This window comes from Oryctolagus cuniculus, chromosome 3, assembly GCF_051225735.1.
Source record: "Oryctolagus cuniculus isolate XC-2025 breed Fujian yellow rabbit chromosome 3, ASM5122573v1, whole genome shotgun sequence".
Classification (NCBI taxonomy): domain Eukaryota; kingdom Metazoa; phylum Chordata; class Mammalia; order Lagomorpha; family Leporidae; genus Oryctolagus; species Oryctolagus cuniculus.
This window is the reverse complement of record NC_142869.1, coordinates 156,689,265-156,705,489: the sequence shown is the minus strand read 5'-3', so window position 1 is coordinate 156,705,489 and position 16,225 is coordinate 156,689,265. Positions and strand designations below refer to the sequence as shown.

The following is a 16,225-nucleotide window of genomic DNA, read 5'->3' as shown; positions in this document are numbered from 1 at the left end:
CCGGCCAGGGCCTGCCCGAGCGCCTTTGTGGGAAGTGTAGTTTCTGTTCCTTCTGAGGCAGGGCGGCCGTGCCGCCCGTTCTGTGAGGGAAAACTACGGACACCAGGCGCCATTGCGAGCGGTGCGCGGAGGGCTCCGAAATGCGGTGCCTCTGTTTATTTGTTGATTTTGGCACAGGGGATGACGGGACTTGTATGCGCCGGCATCAGACAACTAGGAACAACTTTTCACCTGTTCTTTGCTGCGGTTCCATGCCCGGCGTTTGTGAGTCATGGGTTTCGCCTGGTGCTGGGCACACAAGCAGAGGTTCTAAACGCTAGCGTGATCAGCGAAGTTCGGGCGATTCCCATTGTTGCAGACAGAATTCGGTGCTTCAGTGTTGACCGCCGAAAATATAAGGGGGGAGGGAGGGACGTCTGCTTGACTCCATGTAGCCTTCAAATAGTTTATCAAACTGTGGCGTGTATGTGCACTCCCCGGATGAAAGGTGCTGGAATAGTCATCAGCGCCAGTTTAGACGAGAGTGGTTTGTTTCTTGTTTTTTTTTTTTTTGTTGTTGTTTTTTTTTGTTTTTTCGGTCCAGCTCATCGTCATTGTCATCCTCATGTAATCTGTACATACAACCTATACCTGCAGCAACAACCAAAAAAAAAAAAAAAAAAAAAAACCCTGAGCAGTCATAAGTAGCGGGTGGAGCCTTGATGTCTAATGAGCTGAACCAGCAATTTAGATTATGTTGAGTAAGTAGCATGTGTTAGAAGTCCTGGGCGTTGTCTTCCCCTACTTTTGGATTTCTCCCTGCCAATATTGACCGGTGATATATGTTAAGTGTGCATTGCTGAATTTATTTTAAAATGTTTTTCCTCAGGAGACTCTTACTCTAAGTGTTAGGTGGTGGTGTTTCCCATCTTTCTTAACTCTCTCCGTTTTTCAGGGAACAGTGTCGTCAGTGTGAGTGTTCTCCGTAGCCGCTCCTCTGCTCAGGGCTTTTCCACTGGTCTTAAGCAGGATGCTTGACTGTCCTGTTGATACGTCTCAATGGAAACTTACCTGGTCCTATTAAGAATTAACGTAGTTAATTTTACACACTTGAAGCTAAAATCTAGCACCTTCACTCTTCCTCCTTTCCACTTTCCCTCCCTTCCCTGCCCCTCTTTTCCATTTTCCCTCCTTCTGACTACTTTGAAAGATCTGCTTGATATTTTTGCAGATTCACTGGAATCTTCCTCTTCTCCCCCCTCCCACCCTACCTCTCTTCTTTCTTTCTACTTCCTCTCTTTCTTCAGCTTTAAAAAGCATGCTTTAGGATTTAAGGGAATTCCTGAAAGTCAGGATTGGTGTCCTGTAACAGTTCCAGGGAATTCTGAACGATTAGCTCTTCAGTGTTGCTTATTTCCCATTTTCTCCATTATCACTTAGAACATCTCTGAGACTTTTTCACTTTGTCCTTTGCCTTTCTTTAAATATTCTACCTCAAACATTTCAGATACTTGACAATTTTAAAAGTTCCATCGGATTCTCTTTTCAAGCCATTTTCTAGTTGTTGATAAAAATTAAACACGTATCTGCTCTATATTCTGTTTCTGTTAAATCCAGAATTGAAAATTTTATGGCTGTTTTGGGGCAATTGCTTCTTCAAAAACAGGCATGCTGCTCGTGGTGCCTGTTTCCTTGTGGGTTATGAATTTATGATTCTGGGGTTATAAATTTGAGGATTCTTTGAAACTGGAGTTAAAATTGAATTTCCTAGAGAATATTAGAATTCACTTCTGCAAGTTATTTGGAGACACCATCAACTCTAGGACCAGATTAAATTCTCCACTTGAGGCTTATTGTATTACACAGATTGGATTTAGTTTCTAACCCAAAGGGGAGAGTTTTTCTTTCTTTACTGGGCTCCAAGAACGAGACAAGCATATATTCTTTCTGGCCTCTCCTATGCATGAGCTTTATTTCTCATTCATCTTTCCATGAGAAATACCATCCTTTGAGACTCCAGATTTTATCTCCCATAGGTTACTCTTTTTAGCAGATCCTTTTCTTTAATCATCTGATTCTGGCATGCTACACAGCTTTAAAAAAAAAAAATAGGAGCTCCAGGTGTGTAGAATTTGACAGATAATCTCTGAACAAAAGTCTACCTTGGCCCTCATTTATTTCTCAGGATATGCCCAATTTCCTTCTTTCTTTTCTTTTCTCCCCAATTATCCTACCAATTCGATAATGTACTGCTTAGCTGTTTTCAGTGGGTGGCTCACTCAGAAGCTAAAATGGCAAGCTGACAGAAATAGAAGTCCCTCATGTCACTGTAAACAGCTTCTTGAGAAGTTTTCATAGTAAGGAAAATGAGATCATAGATGGTTCCCAATACAGTCAGTATACATGCACTTTCCAGAGAAATCAAACAAAAACTCACATATAAAATGTGTATTCTAGTTCATAAACATAATTCCTTGTTGGAACATGTATCTGCTGCAGAAAATCACATTTATTTACATACATGTGGGAGCTTCTTTTGTTATTGGATATCAAATACAGATACCACTTGGAGTGACCATCTACTCAAAAGCCTCTCTGGGCTTCTAAGCAGTACCTCTTAGAAGGTATTGTAGGGGTGATCACACATGAATTTCATTTCTATCTTCCTGGTCATAGGTCATTAATTTATCAAGAATAGACCAAAGCTGAGGCTCTCAGATGCATCTTCTGGATTTGAAATTGGGAATGAAGGCACACAAAGACTAATGACGTTGTGGCATAATTGCATTAATTACACACAATAAATACATAATCTACCAGCTTCTGCTGCTGAGATTCCCTAGAAGAGCACTAGCATTTTCCTTGTCTTTCCCCCCCTTCTGTCACTTTCCTAGCACAAGTTGTAAACCTTGAGAAAGTAATTTTAACACTGTGTGTGTGTGTTTCCTGATCTGTAAATGGGAAATAGTTAAGTAGCTAAGTCATAGGAATCTTGGATTGAAATGCTATCTATGCAGAGCACTTAGATTAATGCAGGGGAATGTTACGATTCAGCTGCCGTCATAGTCCCCCCACTAAGTACCCATATTGCAGATACTCCTTTGTACTATTCTTAGTTCTGTGTTGTGTTCTTTTGAGGCTGGACACCATCAGAACTATAGGATCATCTCGCCTCCAGGTGTGATAACTGCTACTGTCATACGAAATTCAAGGAGAAATGATTCAGGGAAGGCTACGAAAGTGTATTGCTCCGCAGAAGGAATTAGAATTTAGGAGGAGTGAGCATTGCCACTCAGCCACCATCTCAGGGTTTCAGAATCCTGGTTACTCCACTTCCCATCTGATCCTTGCTAATGCACCTGGGAAAGCTGCTGAAGATGGCCCAAGTGCTGGGGCCCCTGCCACCTATGTGAGGGACCCAAATGGAGTTTCAGATTGCTGGTTTTAGCCTTGCCCAGACCTGACTGTTATAGTCATTTGGAGCAAATCAGCAGATGGAAGTGTCTCTCTCTCCCTCTCGCTTACTCACTCTCTCTCCTCAGCCTTACAAATAAATACATACATCTTTAAAAAGAAATTAGGGCCATTTTGTGTGGAGACGAAGGCGGTACAGTTGTGGCCTTGTTACCTACCTCAAGCAGCGGTCGGCCTTTCCACATAGAACTCAGGAGTGGGAGGTTCAGAATCGAATCTCTTCTCCCTCCTCCTCCTGGTTACAAATCACTTGAAATTTATAAGTTAGTGGAACTTTGCTTGAGTGAGATTTTTTTGATCTTCAGCTACATTTTTTGGCTTTGTGAAGAACCTAGCATCAAACACAATGGCAAGCAATGTTACCAACAAGACAGATCCTCGCTCCATGAACTCCCGTGTATTCATTGGGAATCTCAACACTCCTGTGGTCAAGAAGTCTGTTGTAGAGGCAATCTTCTCGAAGTATGGCAAAATTGTGGCTGCTCTGTTCACAAGGGCTTTGCCTTTGTTCAGTACGTTAATGAGAGAAATGCCCGAGCTGCAGTAGCAGGAGAGGATGGCAGAATGCTTGCTGGCCAGGTTTTAGATAATCTGGCTGCAGAGCCAAAAGTGAACCGAGGAAAAGCAGGTGTGAAACGATCTTCAGCGGAGATGTACGGCTCCTCTTTTGACTTGGACTATGACTTTCAATGGGATTATTATGACAGGATGTACAGCTACCCAGCACGTGTTCCTCCTCCTCCTCCTGTTGCTCGGGCTGTAGTGCCCTCCAAACGCCAGCGTGTATCAGGAAACACCTCAAGAAGGGGAAAAAGTGGTTTCAATTCTAAGAGTGGACAGCGAGGATCTTCTTTCAAAGTCTGGAAAGTTGAAAGGAGATGACCTCCAGGCTATTAAGAAGTTGTTGACCCAGATAAAACAAAAAGTGGATTCTCTGCTGGAAAGCCTGGAAAAAATTGAAAAGGAGCAGAGCAAACAAGGAGTAGAGATGAAGAATGATAAGTCAGAAGAGGAGCAGAGCTGCAGCTCCCTGGAGAAAGATGAGACTAATGTGAAGATGGAGTCTGAGGGGTGTGCAGATGACTCTGCTGAGGAGGGGACCTACTGGATGATGATGATAATGAAGATGGGGGATGACCAGCTGGAGTTGACCAAGGATGATGAAAAAGAGGCTGAGGAAGGAGAGGATGACTCTTAAGCACATAGTGGGGTTTAGGAATCTTATCCCATTATTTCTTTACCTAGGCTAAGACAAAGGCTTACCTTTGTCTAAGATCAAAATTTTCACCAGATCCTCTCCCCTAGTATCTTCAGCACATGCTCACTGTTCGCCCCATCCTTGTCCTTCCCGTGTTCATTAATTCCTATTGCCCTGCGCCTAGTCCCATTTTCACTTTCTTTGATGCTCCTAGTAGTATTGTTAAGTCTTGCCCTGTAATTTTTGCTTTTAATTTTGATACCTCTTTATGACTTAACAATAAAAAGGATGTATGGTTTTTATCAGCTGTAAATAATCTCTTGTTAATGCAGGGAGTACAGTTCTTCCCATTCATGAGCTCAGTAGTTGCTTCCCTAACTGCAAAAGCCATCTCATTTAGTTGAGTAGCACCTGGGAGCAGCTTTGAGTTAGAAGTGTGTGCTATCCCACATACTAGTGCTGTGTGGGGCTGTTCAGCACAACTGTAACAATGTATTTTTGTGAATGAGAGTTGGCATGTCAAATGCATCCTCTAGAAAAAAAGTAGTGTAATAGTCTTAATATTGTTTTCTAAAGTTAATGCTGTGGGTTATTTTTGTGAACAGCCTGATGTTGGGACCTTTTTCTCAAAATAAGTCCTTATTAAACCAGAAAAAAAAATTAGGGGGAAATTTGAAAGTGAATATGAAATATGATTGTTTATGAGAGTTCAAGACAAAGAAAAATATAACTCCTTTGTCTAGAATGTCCTCAAAAGAACTCTTGATTGGTGCTTTAAATTTCTGTCACCTCATTGTCTTACAAAGTAAATGACCATCTTGAAATCTTTGGCAAAACTTTGAAGTAGAAATTTTGGTTTTGGTTTTTATTTTTTAACTTTGCACCTGGCAGTGTGTCCTGCCTGACATACCTTTGTAATATAAAAGGAAAGCATAATAAAATGCTGGATTTACATTAACCCTTCTAATTTTACATCTTAAAATCCATGGAGTCATTCACTGGATCAGTTATAAGGTGCATCAATAGGGTGATAGTCTTCCCTTTACACCAGTGTAGATGTTTTTGGCCTTTTCTCTGGCCCAGTACTCACTAGTGAGACCCCTCTAAGGAAAGTTCTATTTTCCTGGCTCCTGGGCTGGGGGGTAGGGTGGAGATCAGTGCAGGGAGAGAGAAGAGAAGCCAATGATTTTGCAAAGGGGATTGCTCTGTATGTGTTCTGAAGATCGGAAAGAAGATACTGAGATAGATGATGGATTACTGGATATGAAGCTGTCACAAAACCTCTCCCCAAAAAACAAATAGAAATTCTGAATAAAATTGCTTAAAACACTTTGACTATGACCTTGTCTAAACAAGATAAGAGTCGGAGAACTCAAGGGGCTTCCATAGCCTTGGAAACTCATGACCGGTGCATAGGGAGATTACTGATGCCATAGACAGGAGTGTCAATTGGTAAAGTCAACAACAGGAGTCACTGTGCACTTACTCCTCATATAGGATCTCTGTCCTTAATGTGCTGTGCATTGAGATTTAATGCTATAACGAGTACTCAAACAATATATTTCACTTTGTGTTTCTATGGGGGTGCAAACTGTTGAAATCTTTACTTAATGCATACTAAACTGATCTTCTGTAAAAAAAAAAAAAAAAAGAAATTATCAACTCCCAACTTGACTCTCACTGGGATTAAACATGACAATAGGTCTGATCTGATTTCATCATCATTTAAAAAAAATCATCTATTATTTTTCACTTTATGTTTCTGTGTGGGAGCAAACTGTTGAAATCCTTACTGAATGTATACTAAGCTGATCTTCTGTATATTAAGATAATCGAAAATGAATCTTGATGTGAATGGAAGGGGAGAGGGAGTGGGAAAGGGGAGGGTTGTGGGTGGGAGGGACAGTATGGGGGGGAAGCCATTGTAATCCATAAGTCATACTTTGGAAATTTATATTCATTAAATAAAAGTTTAAAAAAAAAAGGAAAAAAAATTGCTTAAAACTGGGGCCAGCACTGTGGCGCAGTGGGTAGAGTCAGTGCTATGTGCCAGCATCCTAAGTGGGTGCCGGTTTAAGTCCCGGCTGCTCCACTTCTGATCCAGCTCTCTGCTATGGTCTAGGAAAGCAGTAAAAGATGGTCCAGGTCCTTGGGCCCCTGCACCTGTGTGGGGGACCCGGAGGAAGCTCTTGGCTCCTGGCTCCTGGCTCCTGGCTTTGGATCAGTGCATCTCCAGACATTGTGGCCATTTGGGGAGTGAGCCAGCAGATGGAAGACCTCTCTCTCTCTGTCTCTGCCTCTCTCTAACTCAGCCTTTCAAATAAATAAGTAAATCTTTTTTTAAAATTTGATTTAAACTAAGGTAACCAAATCCCCAAGTGCCAGAGATGAAGAATAAGCTCAGTTTTGGAGTAGTGAACAAAAGCTGAAGCTGAAAAAACAGACATTTATAGGCCTTCATTGTTGGAGCTTGGGTTTCTGACAGTGTAGAGTGAAAAATCTTGCAAGCCTTACATCCTGTGCTCCCTTATTTAGAGCTGAAGCTAACCATCTTGCAGATAGCCTGTATTCATAAAGAGCTGCTGCTTCTTATAAACTTTCTGGGGAAACAACCAAGAGCTGGCCATCCCTCCATCCGAGGTCATGGGTGAAAAACCAACCCAGAGGAAGTTAGGCTTCCAGACCTGAGCCACCCATAGAGGTGGAACCCTAATTCAACCTCACAAGGTAGAAAGACTCTTGACCAAGGTAGTGAAAACCCACCTGGTCTGGTATACCATGTGGGAGCCCACACAAAGAAAAATACAATAATACCTCATGCTCGGACATCAAGAAGAATAACTTCTGTTGACAAGCTCACATGCAAATGTTACGAATCACTGAAAGAAATGAACGCTCCTAGAGACTGTTAGAAGATAGAATAAACAAGAAATTTTAAGTATTAGAAGTACTGATTGGTAAAATCAAACCATAAAGAACAAACAAGAAAAAATAGAAAAGATGTGAAAATTGGATATTCTTTTTGGATGTTCCAATACCTGATTAATAGCAGTTCCTAGGAGAGCAAACAATAAAATTGAGATGCAAAAGAGTACTTATTCCATAATGACATTTAGATGAACTTTCTGTAAAGGTAAATCTATGATAATAGAAATAGGAGAGTAACTATCTGGGGAAGATGGAGTGATTGGCTAATCTTGGAACCCTTTGCTCTCAGGTATTATTTTCTTAGACACTGCTTGTTACTGGCCTGAAGTTCATATGTGCTACATGAATAAATGAAAATGGTAGTAGGTGGTTATGGGCTTCTGAATCTGACAGACCTGAGTTTTAATCCTGTTATTTATTCATATAATGGGAGCCAAGTCAGGTCCTAAAGATTTTTTTTTTCCATCTGAAATGAAGGTGAGGAAGGGCACTTATGCTGTAGAGTTGGTGTTGGAACTCAAAAGAGATAATGTTTCAGAGTACATAACAGTATCTGGCATGTAAACATAATTGCAAAAAATATTATTTGTAAAATTAACGGTAAGTTCCATATCAAGAGTATTTCAGTAGAAGCAGTCATCAGAGAAGGCAAATAAAGGGATGTGTTCTCCACAGAGTACTTGAAAACAATAATAAAAGTAGCATTTAGAGTATCTTTTTTTTTTAGCACTGCATGCCAGCAGTTTTGAACAATGACAGTGATCACATAATTCTGAAAAAAACACTTCCTTAGTCTGAGTTCTACACAATCACTGCAATTTTGGTTGAATGTTAGTAACTGTGACAATATATATTCCTGTTAAATAGTGACTAGAAATAAAATTGAAAACAGAACTTGAGCTTTTTATTATATCATTCTATATGATCACTTTAAGTTTTTATTTGTATTTTAAATTTACTATAGTGGAAAGTGTGGCGAACATCTGGCCTGATGGTCAAGACACTCGTTAGGATTCCATCTTCCATCTGGGAGCCAGCAATGAATGATAGCTGAAGTTGTTGGATTCCTACTACCCAGGTAGGAGAACTAGATTGAGTTTCAACTCACCAGCCATTACATTATCAGCATTTGGGAGGTAGAATAGTGGATGAGATCTTGCTCTCTATCTCAAATAAAAATTTTAAAAATATTTTAATAAAGTAAAATGTTGAAACTATGAACTATTGTATGTAATATTTTTGCTTATTATACATGAGATCTATTACTGATTAATATCTTGACAATTGAAATGTATTGTTTTGAAATTCTTAGCAATTGTAACCTAATTGGTATAGAATTTTAATATTGTATTTATCTTTTCACTCATATGTAGAAGCTGAAACAACGTGATCTCACAGTAGCAGAGACTAGAATAGTGGTCCCCAGAGGCCAGGAAAGGTAGGGACAGAGAGGTAGATAGAGGTTGAATAATGAGTATCAAAATGCCATTAGAGAAAAATATTTTGGTGCTCTGTAATACAGTAGGGTGACTATAGTTTTTAACTACTTGTGTAAGTCTCAAAAAATCTAGGAGAGAAGTTCAAAGGTTTGTTTTTTTTTAATTTTTTTTTTTGACAGGCAGAGTTAGACTGTGAGAGAGAGACAGAGAGACAGAGAGAAAGGTCTTCCTTCTGATGGTTCACCCCCAAATGGCCGCTAAGGCCAGCACTGCGCCAATCCGAAGCCAGGAGCCAGGTGCTTCCTCCTGGTCTCCCATGCGGGTGCAGGGCCCAAGCACTTGGGCCATCCTCCACTGCCTTTCTGGGCCACAGCAGAGAGCTGGACTGGAAGAGGAGCAACCGGGACAGAATCCGGTGCCCCAACCGGGACTAGAATCCAGGGTGCCAGTGCCGCAGGTGGAGGATTAGCCTAGTGAACCGTGGCACTGGCAATTTGAAGGTTTTTAACAACAAAGAATTGTTAATTACCTTGATTTGATTATTACTTATTGTATATGTGTCTCAGATTTATCACATTGTACCCCAAACATGTGTGCTTGTCAGTTTCCAAAAAATGCCTAAATGTAATTGAAAAGATTAACACATACTCTTCTCCCTTTTCTTCACTGCTAGTTAATTATTCATCACAAACATGGTGATATCATGATTTAAAAGGAAAAATGTATACTGTCTGAATTTCTATTCTGTGCATAATCATTATATATTTAATTTCACCATTATTTTTGAAAATAATTTCCGGTGTAGAGAAGGGACATATTAAAATTATCTGTTCTGGGTGTCAAAAAATGCTAAGTACATATATGTAAATACTTCTGACAAGAAGCAAGTGAGATTTACTTATATACAATGGCATAATTTTAACTTTTTCTCTGGGTTTAATTTTTCAAGTTTTAGGTTTTCTCTAGCATTCATTTTAGAGAAACTGGTAATGTAAAGATATATTACCAAGCATTCTATCTTTGAGAAGAAATATGAAAATATTTCAGTGTCTCTGAAGATGTTTAACACTGCTGTAAACCTTCCAAATATTCTACTTTTCCTTATGTTCTCTACTTTATCACACAGGTGCTGTGTGTTATTGACAAGAAGTGGTGTTTGGAAGATTCAAGATTTTTTCTAATCTTTATTTTTACCTTGTTTTAATATGAATCCAGTTGATTTAGAAGCTTGGGGAACTTTATTTTGGTACTAAGGAAAAAATTTTTTTGTAAAGTTGGTTAGTGTAGTCTTATTATTGAGGAAGTACCATGTGGAAGGATGACAATATAGTGCTTTTTTATACTCTGGCCATAAATTTCTTATGAGGCTTACAACATTGTGGTGTAGAGCCAGCCACACTCACTAATTTGGAATTCCTCAAGGGCAGAGGCCATGTTTTATTCATTTGTTGATCCACAGATCTGGCAGGTAATATGAGTTCAATAAAGATGTGATGAATTATTGAATGACCAAATGCATGAGCCTTAAGCACAGGTTCGTAAGTTTCTAAGTTCAGACTAGAGAGGGCAACATGAAGTTGTCATGATTGTTAACTACCAAGCTCTGTGAAGAAAATAGGATTCCAGTGACCATCCAAGTAACTGGACTGGAATGGTGAAGAATTTTCTAAATAGAAGGCTTTGAAGAATTCTCCAGTACAGGAGTAGGTCCATCTTCATAATGGTTTCTAATTAAAAGTTTTACAGAGGAACAACGAACATAATATGGTAACACACGATGCTCTATATTTTTAAAAAAATCCTTTGAAGTTCTAAATATTAACCTAGAATGATAAATAAGACTTTTAGGGAACACAAGAAAGAATATTGCTACAATTTATTTCAGAGGTTATGGAACGACAAATACCACTGACAGTTCCTGTGCTTGCAGAATGTGCAGTTTGATAAGAGAAGCAGAATTTTAAGGAAACGTAATGTGATCGGTGTGATAATGTGGTTAAATTTTGATTATTCATTAAGAGGAATTCACAAAAATTCTATTGAGATATGGTGGTTTCCCTGATAAATAATGAACACACCATTTCAACAACAGGATTAAGTGCAAGAGACCAGTATAAAGATACAGTTAGGAACGGAATCAAATACTTTGCTGTTATTCTTGTTTTTCTATTAACATCTACAGCTTTATATCACTTAAAGTCAGGATACATTGTGAGAAATGTGTCATTAGGCATTTTCATCTAACATCATGAAGTAAGAAAAAAGCATAAAGGAAAGACTTATTTGCAAAGTCAAATCCTGGACCATAGGGCAACATTAAAATGCTAAGTTAAGATCAGCTAAGGTAACAACAAAACATAGTTCAGGTTTGGGAACTAACTAAAAGTAGAGAGAGGAGACCATTCCAGATGCCAAGCCAAGTCCTGCTTCTGTGCATACCCTGCAACAATTGCACAATGACGACATTAAGAGGAATAGATCCCTCCTGTGTCCTGTTACCACCTGAGTTACTTCATCATGCTAGCCAACCCGGCAGAGTGTGTTTTTAGGACTAAACTGATTCGAAGTGGATCCATAGGAACAAGTAACACGGCTGAAAGGCTAGGGCCTTGATTCACAATGAAACCACATCATGTCTGTGATTGCTTACCTGTAGCCCAGTGATTCTCAGCCAGAAGTGATTTTGTCCCTAGGTAGACATGTGCAGTATCTGGAGATTTTTCACTGTCATGTTTGCAGAAGTACCACATGTCTATCAGGTAGGGGCCAGGGATGCTGCTAAATGTCCTACAGTATACTGTATAGCTACCTACAGCAAACAGTTATCAGGTCCACAATGTCTATAATGGCAAGTCTGAGAAACCCTGCTGGAAACAGCTGTTGTAGCTGGCGAGTACCCAACACTCTTGGGACTATGTTCCATGCCTTTTAGTACCATAGTCATTTCCTTAACCAAATAATGTAGGTTGGAGAAAATCGTACAGTAGAGGGCAGTGATAAACAAAATTTTCTGTTATATTATCATTTGTCCTCTGTGGGGAGCAACCCGGACTAGACTGTTACTCGAATTAAGACTTATTCTATGCATCTGCTCTCCCACAATATGGCGCTGGGAGAGGAGAGAACAGCTTCTGCCCAGCTGCCTCCAGTTCAACCAATAAACAGCAGGACCTGCCCCTGATTGGAGGAGAGCAGCGTACTTGGCGTGTGGGCAGCCGAGTTGGGATTGGCAGAGGAGGACTATAAAGGAGGAGAGAGACGGCATGCACCAGGAACATCTAAGGGGAACATCTAAGGGGAACACCTGTGCAGCCCCCCAGAGAACCGGCCGGCGGTGTGCCGCTCCCCTGCGGAAGTGGGGAATGTGGCAGGGGGAACCGCCCTTCCACGGAGGTGGAAGGGACGGCAGCCAACCCGGGAAGAACCAGCAGCAAACCCGGGGAGGGCCGAGCAGATGAAAGAACAGCGCAGGGTTCAGTGTTGCTCCTCCACGAAGAGGGGGAGCGACATAATGGTGCCGTGACTCGGATATGAAGCCTAGGCAGGGTTTAGTGTCGTTCCTCCATGAAGAGGGGGAGCGACATAATGGTGCCGTGACTCGGATATGAAGCCTAGGCAGGGTTTAGTGTCGTTCCTCCACGAAGACGGGGAGTGACATAATGGTGCCGTGACTCGGATATGAAGCCTGGGCAGGGTTTGGTGTCGTTCCTCCACGAAGAGGGGGAGCGACATAATGGTGCCGTGACTCGGATAGGAAGCTTAGGAGGGAAGAAATGGGAAAATACCGGAGAGAGAGACTAGCAAAGAGCCTAGGTGCTGGAAGAAGCTATTGAAAGCCTAGGCATAGACTCGGATATGGACTGTGGGAAAGAAGTTAGGATTGAAAGCGAAAGTGAAAGCTTTCATAGACTCGGATGCGGACTATGGCGGGGAAGCTAGGAGATTGAAAGCGAAAGTGAAACCTGGAGGAGGCTTGGACTCGGATATGGACTGTGGGAAAGAAGTTAGGATTTAAAGTGAAAGCAAGAAGAAACTTAGACTCAGATACGGACTGCAGGTTGAAAGTGAAAGTGAAACCTATAAGAAACTTAGACTTGGATACAGACTGTGGGGAGAGGCCAGGAGAAATGAGGGAGGAATATTGTTGGAAGAAAACTTAGGGAAACATACCGGGTAGAGAAAAATGTTAGGGAGGATGAAGCCGCGAGTGCAGGCCAAGCCATCTTGGAATTCTTCAAGTCAGCCCGGGGAGCAAGAGGCGAAGATCTGGAACCAGAAGCAGAGACGTGGGCCGCCAGGTTGGAATTCGCCAGGTTAGTCCGGGGAACTTGGACTGAATGCCGGTGGTGGCGGAAACATTCGCGGAAGCCGCCGCGTGCAGAGAGAGCACGGGGCGTGAATAGATAGGGAACGTGGGGCTGGCGCGAGGCCGTGGTGCGGGCGCGAAGTGCGTGGAGACCGCGGAGCGTGCATGCAGAGCCGGGAACCCGCCGGCGGGGCGAGGCGCCGGGAAGCCGTGCAGAGCCGTGAAGCTGCCGCGGGGCAAGGTGCCGAGAAGCAGCCTCGGGGCGGGCGCCGCCGGGAAGCCGCAGGGATAAGAGAAACAGAAGTTTAGAAGTAAAATGAGAGAAATAGGAATGCTGGAAGATAGAAGTAAAATGGGAGAAATAGGAATGCCCGGAGATAGAGAAGTAGAGAAATAGAAAGGCCTCCCCACAACACTGCAATGAGAAGGCTTGGATTCGGTCTGCCTGATTAGTGAGGCGATGAGCACCTGCGGGCGGCTAGCAGCTTATGCGCCGCAGATCACCGAAAACAGGCACGTTATCAACACCAATAAGTCACCCCACAACATGGCAATGAGAGAGCTTGGATTCGGTCTGCCTGATTAGGGCGATAAGCACCAGCAGGCAGCTCGACCAGAGTATGAGCTGCAGGTCACCGAAGATAGGCACGAACCAACACTAATAAGTCTCCCCCACAATACGGCAATGAGAAGGCTTGGATTCGGTTTGCCTGATTGTTAGGGCTTGTAAGCCCCTGCAGGCAGAGCAGAGCATGCGCTGCAGGGCACCGAACACAGGCACGCATCAGCGCCTAAAAACCTCCTCACAACATGGCGAAGAGAGGACCCGGATTCGGTTTGCCTGATTGATAGGACTTGTAAGAACCTGTGGCAACTCTAGCAAGCAGAGCAGAGTGTGTGCCACGGGGCACCGAAGACAGGCGCGTATCAACGCCAAAAAATAAAAAGAAAGGGGGATCTGTGGGGAGCAACCCGGACTAGACTGTTACTCGAATTAAGACTTATTCTATGCATCTGCTCTCCCACAATATGGCACTGGGAGAGGAGAGAACAGCTTCTGCCCAGCTGCCTCCAGTTCAACCAATAAACAGCAGGACCTGCTCCTGATTGGAGGAGAGCAGCGTACTTGGCGTGTGGGCAGCCGAGTTGGGATTGGCAGAGGAGGACTATAAAGGAGGAGAGAGACGGCATGCACCAGGAACATCTAAGGGGAACATCTAAGGGGAACACCTGTGCAGCCCCCCAGAGAACCGGCCGGCGGTGTGCCGCTCCCCTGCGGAAGTGGGGAATGTGGCCAGGGGGAACTGCCCTTCCACGGAGGTGGAAGGGATAGTAGCCAACCCGGGAAGAACCAGCAACAAACCCGGGGAGGGCCGAGCAGACGAAAGAACAGCGCAGGGTCCTGTGTTGCTCCTCCATGAAGAGGGGGAGCGACAGTCCTCCATAATTTTCTTCCTTTTTCTACTTCTCTGATCCTAAAACAAAAATAATGAGAGAACCAAAACAATAAAATCAGAGGTAACAATTTTGTAATTTTTTGAAGAAAAACTACAATTTTATGCAAGGGTGCACTGAAGATTTTAGAAGAGACATTCTACATATGAAGGAACCCTGGTTTGTTTTATCTTCATAGTGCTTACCTCACACACTGACATTTGCAACTTTTTACTCAGAAAACACTATTGGTATCTAAATACCAAGAAAAGGAAATATATCACATAATACTAATATATAATGGATGATACTTTTATTGGTAGCCTATTCTAGTTTTTAATAAGTCTTATTTTGGAGAACTGTGGAATTAGTCACTCTACTATAAGCATATGTTATTTTTTAGTTCATGTAATACAGAAATATCCTTCTTGAGAAGTTAAAACAGTAAATTTATACATTTCTTAAATTGTTAACTTTGGATAAGATGTATTACTTCTGCAGTACAGAAAATGAGAATATAGAATATTTATACTTCCTCTTTGCTTTCATGGTTTCACACATAATTGTTATTTCATTGGTTAACTTTTTAACATTAATAGTACACTGAAGCATATGACTTTAACTCTAACAATAACCTTAACACCATCATCTTGAAACAGCATCCCTCAACTCCTTCCTTGGAGGTGAAATTACTAGAATGGTTAACTTTCTATCTTACGACTTCCCCTGCAATTTCTTACTTCCTGCAGCTGTACTTTCACATTGTCATTTTGCTAATAATATGTCCTGCCCTGTAACCATGGTCTTACCTTTCTTTTATGATCTGTAAGAAAACTCTTAAAGGTTATATAAATGAAAACTATTTACATCATTATGATTATATTAAATTTTTTAAAATACTTAGGCAAAGAATCTTTTCTTCTGGGAGTCCAGTGTTACAGTGGTGGGGGCAATTGAAGGAAAGTGTTTTAAATGTCATTTTGTAATACTATATCAAGTGCACAAAATTATTATTTTGCTTTATATTCAGAACATTAATTCTCTCTGTCTCTCTCTAGAATTTATAATTTATTTTTTGTTTTTCACATGCTACATCCTCAATCATCTTGTAGTTCTCAATCATGCCATCTACAATATCAACTGCATTTCTTTCTCCTATTTTGATAGCTTTATATATTCTTCATATCTCACTTTAATCAATACTGATTGCTGTCTTTGCTTGTTGCAAATTGTTATTGGAGAACATTTTTGCTGGTATATTACATACAGTGAATTTTAAAATACTATATTCTCAGTTTCTTCACTAGATTCACTTAATTTTAGTAGGGAGCTATGGGAGTTTTTGTGTATTTTTGGTTTGTAAATTTCTGAGGATTTTCTACAAATATTATTATATCATCTATGAACAAGATAATGTTATGCACTGAGTTATATCTTCTGAAAATTTGTATGTTAAAGTCCTAATCC

The 16,225-nt window shown here is 41.3% G+C and overlaps 1 long non-coding RNA gene and 1 pseudogene across 4 annotated transcripts; both read left to right on the top strand.

The window, feature by feature from the left end:
- The first annotated feature begins 77 nt into the window (after positions 1-77).
- Positions 78-10,532, top strand: LOC103348672 (uncharacterized). Of its 3 annotated transcripts, none has more exons than XR_011387429.2 (4): positions 136-264; positions 584-740; positions 8,544-8,657; positions 10,145-10,532. It is a non-coding gene; the product is annotated as an uncharacterized LOC103348672 (long non-coding RNA). The 3 variants fall into 3 exon arrangements; XR_011387430.2 differs by having other exon boundaries at positions 158-264; positions 637-740; XR_016231751.1 differs by lacking the exon at positions 584-740 and having other exon boundaries at positions 78-264.
- Positions 3,651-5,981, top strand: LOC127491811 (heterogeneous nuclear ribonucleoproteins C1/C2 pseudogene; annotated as a pseudogene). The gene has a single exon (XR_016231750.1). The product of XR_016231750.1 is annotated as a heterogeneous nuclear ribonucleoproteins C1/C2 pseudogene (transcript).
- Positions 10,533-16,225: the final 5,693 nt, after the last annotated feature.